Source organism: Synchiropus splendidus, chromosome 10 (genome assembly GCF_027744825.2).
Source record: "Synchiropus splendidus isolate RoL2022-P1 chromosome 10, RoL_Sspl_1.0, whole genome shotgun sequence".
NCBI classification, from domain to species: domain Eukaryota; kingdom Metazoa; phylum Chordata; class Actinopteri; order Syngnathiformes; family Callionymidae; genus Synchiropus; species Synchiropus splendidus.
Genome location: NC_071343.1, coordinates 23,522,184 through 23,531,535, shown reverse-complemented (window position 1 = coordinate 23,531,535; position 9,352 = coordinate 23,522,184).

Genomic DNA, 9,352 nt, shown 5'->3' with positions numbered 1-9,352 from the left:
GAAGTGTTTTTCCAAAGTTATCAACATTTTTATGTTTGGCGATCCGGAACCCACCTTATCTCAGGCTGAAAACGCGTTTTCGGCATTGTGCCATAACTTTGCTGGGAAGCTTCAGAACATGAAATTTTCACCTCCCACTATAGCAAAAAGGGTCTTTCTAGTAGTTGCACATCAAATCTAAGCTGTCTGAAGTGTTTTTCGAAAGTTATCAACATTTTTATGTTTGGCGTTCCGGAATCGACCTTATCTAAGGATGAAAACGCGTTTTCTGCATTGTGCCATAACTTTGCAGGGAAGCTTCAGAACATGAAATTTTAACCTCCCACCATCGCAGAAAGGGTCCCTCTAGTAGTTGCACATCAAATCTAAGCTGTCTGAAGTGTTTTTCCAAAGTTATCAACATTTTTATGTTTGGCGTTCCGGAATCTACCTTATCTCAGGCTGAAAACGCTTTTTACGCTTTGTGCCATAACTTTGCAGGGAAGCTTCAGGACATGAAATTGTCACCTCCCACGATAGCAGAAAGGGTCTTTCTAGTAGTTTCACATCAAATCTAAGCTGTCTGAAATGTTTTTCCAAAGTTATCAACATTTTTTTGTTTGGCGTTCCGGAATCGACCTTATCTCAGGCTGAAAACGCGTTTTACGCATTGTGCCATAACTTTGCAGGGAAGCTTCAGAACATGAAATTTTCACCTCCCACTATAGAAGAAAGGGTCTTTCTAGTAGTTGCACATCAAATCTAAGCTGTCTGAAGTATTTTTCCAAAGTTATCAACATTTTTATGTTTGGCGTTCCGGAACCCACGTTATCACAAGCTGAAAACGCCTTTTCTGCATTGTGCCATAACTTTGCAGGGAAGCTTCAGAACATGAAATTTTCACTTCCCACAATACCAGAAAGGGTCTTTCTAGTAGTTGCACATCAAATCTAAGCTGTCTGAAATGTTTTTCCAAAGTTATCAACATTTTTACGTTTGGCGTTCCAGAATCGACCTTATCTCAGGTTGAAAACGCGTTGTCTGCATTGTGCCATAACTTTGCAGCGAAGCTTCAGAACATGAAATGTTCACCTCCCACTATAGCAGAAAGGGTCTTTCTAGTAGTTGCACATCAAATCTAAGCTGTCTGAAGTGTGTTACGAAAGTTATCAACATTTTTATGTTTGGCGTTCCGGAATCGACCTTATCTCTGGCTGAAAACGCGTTTTACGCATTGTGCCATAACTTTGCAGGGAAGCTTCAGAAAATGAAATTTTCACCTCCCACTATAGCAGAAAGGGTCTTTCTAGTAGTTGCACATTAAATCTAAGCTGTCTGAAGTGTTGTTCCAAAGTTATCAACATTTTTATGTTTGGCGTTCCGGAACCCACCTTATCTCAGGCTGAAAACGCGTTTTCTGCATAGTGCCATAACTTTGCAGGGAAGCTTCAGAACATGAAATTTTCACGTCCCACTATAGCAGAAAGGGTCTTTCTAGAAGTTGCACATCAAATCTAAGCTGTCTGAAGTGTTTTTCCAAAGTTATCAACATTTTTATGTTTGGCGTTCCGGAACCCACCTTATCTCAGGCTGAAAACGCGTTTTCGGCATTGTGCCATAACTTTGCTGGGAAGCTTCAGAACATGAAATTTTCACGTCCCACTATAGCAGAAAGGGTCTTTCTAGTAGTTGCACATCAAATCTAAGCTGTCTGAAGTGTTTTTCGAAACTTATGAACATTTTTATGTTTCGCGTTCCGTAATCGACCTTATCTCAGGATGAAACATCGTTTTCTGCATTGTCCCATAACTTTCCATGGGAAGCTTCAGAACATGAAATTTTGACCTCCCACTGTAGCAGAAAGGGTCTTTCTAGTAGTTGCACATCAAATCTAAGCTGTCTGAAGTGTTTTTCCAAAGTTATCAACATTTTTACGTTTGGCGTTCCGGAATCGACTTTATCTCAGGATGAAAAATCGTTTTTGGCATTGTCCCATAACTTTGCAGGGAAGCTTCAGAACATGAAATTTTGACCTCCCACTATAGCAGAAAGGGTCTTTTTAGTAGTTGCACATCAAATCTAAGCTGTCTGAAGTGTTTTTCGAAAGTTATCAACATTTTTATGTTTGGCGTTCCGGAATCGACCTTATCTCAGGCTGAAAACGCGTTTTACGCATTGTGCCATAACTTTGCAGGGAAGCTTCAGAACATGAAATTTTGACCTCCCACTATAGCAGAAAGGGTCTTTTTAGTAGTTGCACATCAATTCTAAGCTGTCTGAAGCGTTTTTCGAAAGTTATCAACATTTTTATGTTTGGCGTTCCGGAATCGACCTTATCTCAGGCTGAAAACGCGTTTTACGCATTGTGCCATAACTTTGCAGGGAAGCTTCAGAAAATGAAATGTTCACCTCCCACTATAGCAGAAAGGGTCTTTCTAGTAGTTGCACATCAAATTTAAGCTGTCTGAAGTGTTTTTCGAAAGTTATCAACATTTTTACGTTTGGCATTCCGGAATCGACTTTATCTCAGGACGAAAAATCGTTTTCTGCATTGTCCCATAACTTTGCAGGGAAGCTTCAGAACATGAAATTTTCACCTCCCACTATAGCAGAAAGGGTCTTTCTAGTAGTTGCACATCAAATCTAAGCTGTCTGAAGTGTTTTTCGAAAGTTATGAACATTTTTATGTTTCGCGTTCCGTAAACGACCTTATCTCAGGATGAAAAATCGTTTTCTGCATTGTCCCATAACTTTGCAGGGAAGCTTCAGAACATGAAATGTTCACCTCCCACTTTTGCAGAAAGGGTCTTTCTAGTAGTTGCACATCAAATCTAAGCTGTCTGAAGTGTTTTTCCAAAGTTATCAACATTTTTAAGTTTGGCGTTCCGGAACCCACCTTTTCTCAAGTTGAGAACGCGTTTTCTGCATAGTGCCATAACTTTGCAGGGAAGCTTCAGAACATGAAATGTTCACCTCCCACTATAGCAGAAAGGGTCTTTCTAGTAGTTGCACATTAAGTCTAAGCTGTCTGAAGTGTTTTTCCAAAGTTATCAACATTTTTTTGTTTGGCGTTCCGGAACCCACCTTATCTCAGGCTGAAAGCGCGTTTTCGGCATTGTGCCATAACTTTGCTGGGAAGCTCCAGAACATGAAATTTTCACGTCCCACTATAGCAGAAAGGGTCTTTCTACTAGTTGCACATCAAATCTATGCTGTCTGAAGTGTTTTTCGAAAGTTATCAACATTTTTACCTTTGGCGTTCCGTAATCGATCTTTTCTCAGGATGAAAAATCGTTTTCTGCATTGTGCCATAACTTTGCAGGGAAGCTTCAGAACATGAAATGTTCACCTCCCACTATAGCAGAAAGGGTCTTTCTAGTAGTTGCACATCAAATCTAAGCTGTCTGAAGTGTTTTTCCAAAGTTATCAACATTTTTATGTTTGGCGATCCGGAACCCACCTTATCTCAGGCTGAAAACGCGTTTTCGGCATTGTGCCATAACTTTGCTGGGAAGCTTCAGAACATGAAATTTTCACGTCCCACTATAGCAAAAAGGGTCTTTCTAGTAGTTGCACATCAAATCTAAGCTGTCTGAAGTGTTTTTCGAAAATTATCAACATTTTTATGTTTGGCGTTCCGGAATCGACCTTATCTAAGGATGAAAACGCGTTTTCTGCATTGTGCCATAACTTTGCAGGGAAGCTTCAGAACATGAAATTTTAACCTCCCACCATAGCAGAAAGGGTCCTTCTAGTAGTTGCACATCAAATCTAAGCTGTCTGAAGTGTTTTTCCAAAGTTATCAACATTTTTATGTTTGGCGTTCCGGAATCTACCTTATCTCAGGCTGAAAACGCTTTTTACGCTTTGTGCCATAACTTTGCAGGGAAGCTTCAGAAAATGAAATTTTCACCTCCCACTATAGCAGCAAAGGGTATTTCTCGTAGTTGCATATCAAATCTCAGCTGTCTGAAGTGTTTTTCCAAAGTTATCAACATTTATATGTTTGGCGTTCCGGAATCAACCTTATCTCAGACTGAAAACGCATTTTCTGCATTGTGCCATAACTTTGCAAGGAAGCTTCAGAACATGAAATTTTCACCTCCCACTATAGCAGAAAGGGTCTTTCTAGTAGTTGCACATCAAATCTAAGCTGTCTGAAGTGTTTTTCGAAAGTTATAAACATTTTTATGTTTGGCGTTCCGGAATCGACCTAATCTCAGGATGAAAATGCGTTTTCTGCATTGTCCCATAACTTTCGAGGGAAGCTTCATAACATGAAATTTTGACCTCCCACTATAGCAGAAGGGAACTTTCTAGTAGTTGCACATCAAATCTAATCTGTCTGAAATGTTGTTCCAAAGTTAGCAACATTTTTAAGTTTGGCGGCTCGGAACCCACCTTATCTCAGGCTGAAAACGCGTTTTCTGCATTGTGCCATAACTTCTCAGGGAAGCTTCAGAACATGAAATGTTCACCTCCCACTTTTGCAGAAAGGGTCTTTCTAGTAGTTGCACATCAAATCTAAGCTGTCTGAAGTGTTTTTCCAAAGTTATCAACATTTTTAAGTTTGGCGTTCCGGAACCCACCTTTTCTCAAGCTGAGAACGCGTTTTCTGCATAGTGCCATAACTTTGCAGGGAAGCTTCAGAACATGAAATGTTCACCTCCCACTAAAGCAGAAAGGGTCTTTCTAGTAGTTGCACATTAAGTCTAAGCTGTCTGAAGTGTTTTTCCAAAGTTATCAACATTTTTATGTTTGGCGTTCCGGAACCCACCTTATCTCAGGCTGAAAACGCGTTTTCTGCATTGTGCCATAACTTCTCAGGGTAGCTTCAGAACATGAAATGTTCACCTCACACTATAGCAGAAAGGGTCTTTCTAGTAGTTGCACATCAAATCTAAGCTGTCTGAAGTGTTTTTCCAAAGTTATCAAGATTTTTATGTTTGGCGTTCCGGAATCGACCTTATCTCAGGCTGAAAACGCGTTTTACGCATTGTGCCATAACTTTGCAGGGAAGCTTCAGAAAATGAAATTTTCACCGCCCACTATAGCAGAAAGGGTCTTTCTACTAGTTGCACATTAAATCTAAGCTGTCTGAAGTGTTGTTCCAAAGTTATCAACATTTTTACGTTTGTCGTTCCGGAACCCACCGTATCTCAGGCTGAAAACGCGTTTTGTGTATTGTGCCATAACTTCTCAGGGAAGCTTCAGAAAATGAAATTTTCACCTCCCACTATAGCAGAAAGGGTCTTTCTAGTAGTTGCACATCAAATCTAAGCTGTCTGAAGTGTTTTTCCAAAGTTATCAACATTTTTATGATTGGCGTTCTGGAATCGACCTTATCTCAGGCTGAAAACGTGTTTTACGTATTGTGCCATAACTCTGCAGGGAAGCTTCAGACCATGAAATTATAACCTCCCACTGTAGCAGAAAGGGTCTTTCTAGTAGTTGCACATCAAATCCAAGCTGTCTGAAGTGTTTTTCCAAAGTTATCAACATTTTTATGTTTGGCGTTCCGGAACCCATCTTTTCTGAGGCTGAAAACGCATTTTCTGCATTGTGCCATAACTTTGAAGGAAGGCTTCAGAACATGAAAGTTTCACCTCCCACTATAGCAGAAAGGGTCTTTCTAGTAGTTGCACGTCAAATATAAGCTGTCTGATGTGTTTTTCCAAAGTTATAAACATTTTTATGTTTGGCGTTCCGGAACCCTCCTTATCTCAGGCTGAAAACGCATTTTCTGCATTGTGCCAGAACTTTGCAGGGAAGCTTCAGAACATGAAATTTTCACCTCCCACTATAGCAGAAACGGTCTTTCTAGTCGTTGTACATCAAATCTAAGCTATCTGAAGTGTTTTTCCAAAGTTATCAACATTTTTACGTTTGGCGCTCCGGAACCCACATTATCATAGGCTAAAAACACGTTTTTTGCATTGTGCCATAACTTTGCAAGGAAGCTTCAGAACATGAAATTTTCACATCCCACTATAGCATAAAGGGTCTTTCTAGTAGTTGTACTTCAAATCTAAGCTGTCTGAAAAGTTTTTCCCAAAGTTATCAACATTTTTATGTTTGGCGTTCCGGAACCCACCTTATCTCAGGCTGAAAACGCGTTTTCTGCATTGTGCCATAACTTTGCAGGGAAGCTTCAGAACATGAAATTTTAACCTCCCACTGTAGCAGAAATGGTCTTTCTAGTAGTTGCACATCAAATCTAAGCTGTCTGAAGTGTTTTTCCAAAGTTATCAACATTTTTATGTTTGGCGTTCCGGAACCCACCTTACCTCAGGCTGAAAACGCGTTTTCTGCATTGTTCCTTAACTTTGCAGGGAAGCTTCAGAACATGAAAGTTTCAACTCCCACTATAACAGACAGGGTATTTCTAGTAGTTGCACATCAAATCTAAGTTGTCTGAAGTGTTTTTCGAAAGCTCTCAACATTTTTATGTTTGGCGTTCCGGAAACGACCTTTTCTCGGGCTGAAAACGCGTTTTCCGCATTGTGCCATAACTTTGCAGGGAAGCTTCAGAACATGAAATTTTCACCTCCCACTATAGCAGAAAGGGTCTTTCTAGTAGTTGCACATCAAATCTAAACTGTCTGAAGTGTTTTTCCAAAGTTATCAAGATTTTTATGTTTGGCGTTCTGGAATCGACCTTATCTCAGGCTGAAAACGTGTTTTACGTATTGTGCCATAACTTTGCAGGGAAGCTTCAGAACATGAAATTTTCAACTCCCACTATAGCAGAATGGGTCTTTCTAGTAGTTGCACATCAAATCTAAGCTGTCTGAAGTGTTTTTCCAAAGTTATCAACATTTTTATGTTTGGCGTTACGGAATCGACCTTATCTCAGGCTGAAAACGCGTTTTACGCATTGTGCCATAACTTTGCAGGAAACCTTCAGAACATGAAATTTTCAATTCCCACTAAAGCAGAAAGGGTTTTTCTCCTACTTGCACATCAAATCTAAGCTGTCTGAAGTGTTTTTCCAACGTTATCAACATTTTTATATTTGGCCTTCCGGAAACGACCTTATCTCGGGCTGAAAACGCGTTTTCTGCATTGTGCCATAACTTTGCAGGGAAGCTTCAGAACATGAAATTTTCACCTCCCACTATAGCAGAAACGGTCTTTCTAGTCGTTGTACATCAAATCTAAGCTTTCTGAAGTGTTTTTCCAAAGTTATCAACATTTTTACGTTTGGCGCTCCGGAACCCACATTATCATAGGCTAAAAACACGTTTTTTGCATTGTGCCATAACTTTGCAAGGAAGCTTCAGAACATGAAATTTTCACATCCCACTATAACAGACAGGGTCCTTGTAGTAGTTGCACTTCAAATTTAAGCTGTCTGAAATGTTTTTTCCAAAGTTATCAACATTTTTATGTTTGGCGTTCTGGAATCGACCTTATCTCAGGCTGAAAACGTGTTTTACGTATTGTGCCATAACTTTGCAGGGAAGCTTCAGAACATGAAATTTTAACCTCCCACTGTAGCAGAAAGGGTCTTTCTAGTAGTTGCACATCAAATCTAAGCTGTCTGAAGTGTTTTTCCAAAGTTATCAACATTTTTAAGTTTGGCGTTCGGGAACCCACCTTATCTCAGGCTGAAAACGCGTTTTCTGCATTGTGCCATAACTTTGCAGGGAAACTTCAGAACATGAAACTTTCTCCTCCCACTGTAGCAGAAATGGTCTTTCTAGTAGTTGCACATCAAATCTAAACTGTCTGAAGTGTTTTTTGAAAGTTATCAACATTTTTACGTTTGGCGCTCCGGAACCCACATTATCATAGGCTAAAAACACGTTTTTTGCATTGTGCCATAACTTTGCAAGGAAGCTTCAGAACATGAAATTTTCACATCCCACTATAGCATAAAGGGTCTTTCTAGTAGTTGCACTTCAAATCTAAGCTGTCTGAAATGTTTTTTCCAAAGTTATCAACATTTTTATGTTTGGCGTTCTGGAATCGACCTTATCTCAGGCTGAAAACGTGTTTTACGTATTGTGCCATAACTTTGCAGGGAAGCTTCAGAACATGAAATTTTAACCTCCCACTGTAGCAGAAAGGGTCTTTCTAGTAGTTGCACATCAAATCTAAGCTGTCTGAAGTGTTTTTCCAAAGTTATCAACATTTTTAAGTTTGGCGTTCGGGAACCCACCTTATCTCAGGCTGAAAACGCGTTTTCTGCATTGTGCCATAACTTTGCAGGGAAGCTTCAGAACATGAAATTTTCACCTCCCACTATAGCAGAAAGGGTCTTTCTAGTCGTTGCACATCAAATCTAAGCTGTCTGAAATGTTTTTTCCAAAGTTATCAACATTTTGATGTTTGGCGTTCCGGAACCCTCCTTATCTCAGGCTGAAAACGCGTTTTCTGCATTGTGCCATAACTTCTCAGGGTTGCTTCAGAACATGAAATGTTCACCTCCCACTATAGCAGAAAGGGTCTTTCTCGTAGTTGCACATCAAATCTAAGCTGTCTGAAGTGTTTTTCGAAAGTTCTCAACATTTTCATGTTTGGCGATCCGAAACCCACCTTATCTCAGGCTGAAAACGCGTTTTCTGCATTGTGCCATAACTTCTCAGGGTAGCTTCAGAACATGAAATGTTCACCTCCCACTATAGCAGAAAGGGTCTTTCTAGTAGTTGCACATCAAATCTAAGCTGTCTGAAGTGTTTTTCCAAAGTTATCAACATTCTTATGTTTGGCGTTCCGGAACCAACCTTATCTCAGCCTGAAAACGCGTTTTACATATTTTGCCTTAACTTTGCAGGGAAGCTTCACACCATGAAATTTTAACCTCCCACTATAGCAGTAAGGGTTTTCCTAGTAGTTGCACATCAAATCTAAGCTGTCTGAAGTGTTTTTCCAAAGTTATCAACATTCTTATGCTTGGCGTTGCGGAATCGACCTTATCTCAGGCTGAAAACGCGTTTCACGCATTGTGCCATAACTTTGCAGGGAAGCTTCAGAACATGAAATTTTCAGGTCCCACTATAGCAGAAAGGGTCTTTCTAGTAGTTGCAAATCAAATCTAAGCTGTCTAAAGTGGTTTTCCAAAGTAATCAACATTTTTATGTTTGGCGATCCGAAACCCACCTTATCTCAGGCTGAACACGCGTTTTCTGCATTGTGCCATAACTTTGAACGAAAGCTTCAGAACATGAAAGTTTCACCTCCCACTATAGCAGAAAGGGTCTTTCTAGTAATTACACATCAAATCTAAGCTGTCTGAAGTGTTTTTCCAAAGTTATCAACATTTTTATTTTTGGCGTTCCGGAACCCACCTTATCTCATGCTGAAAACGCGTTTTCTGCATTGTGCCATAACTTTGAAGGAAAGCTTCAGAACACGAAAGTTTCACCTA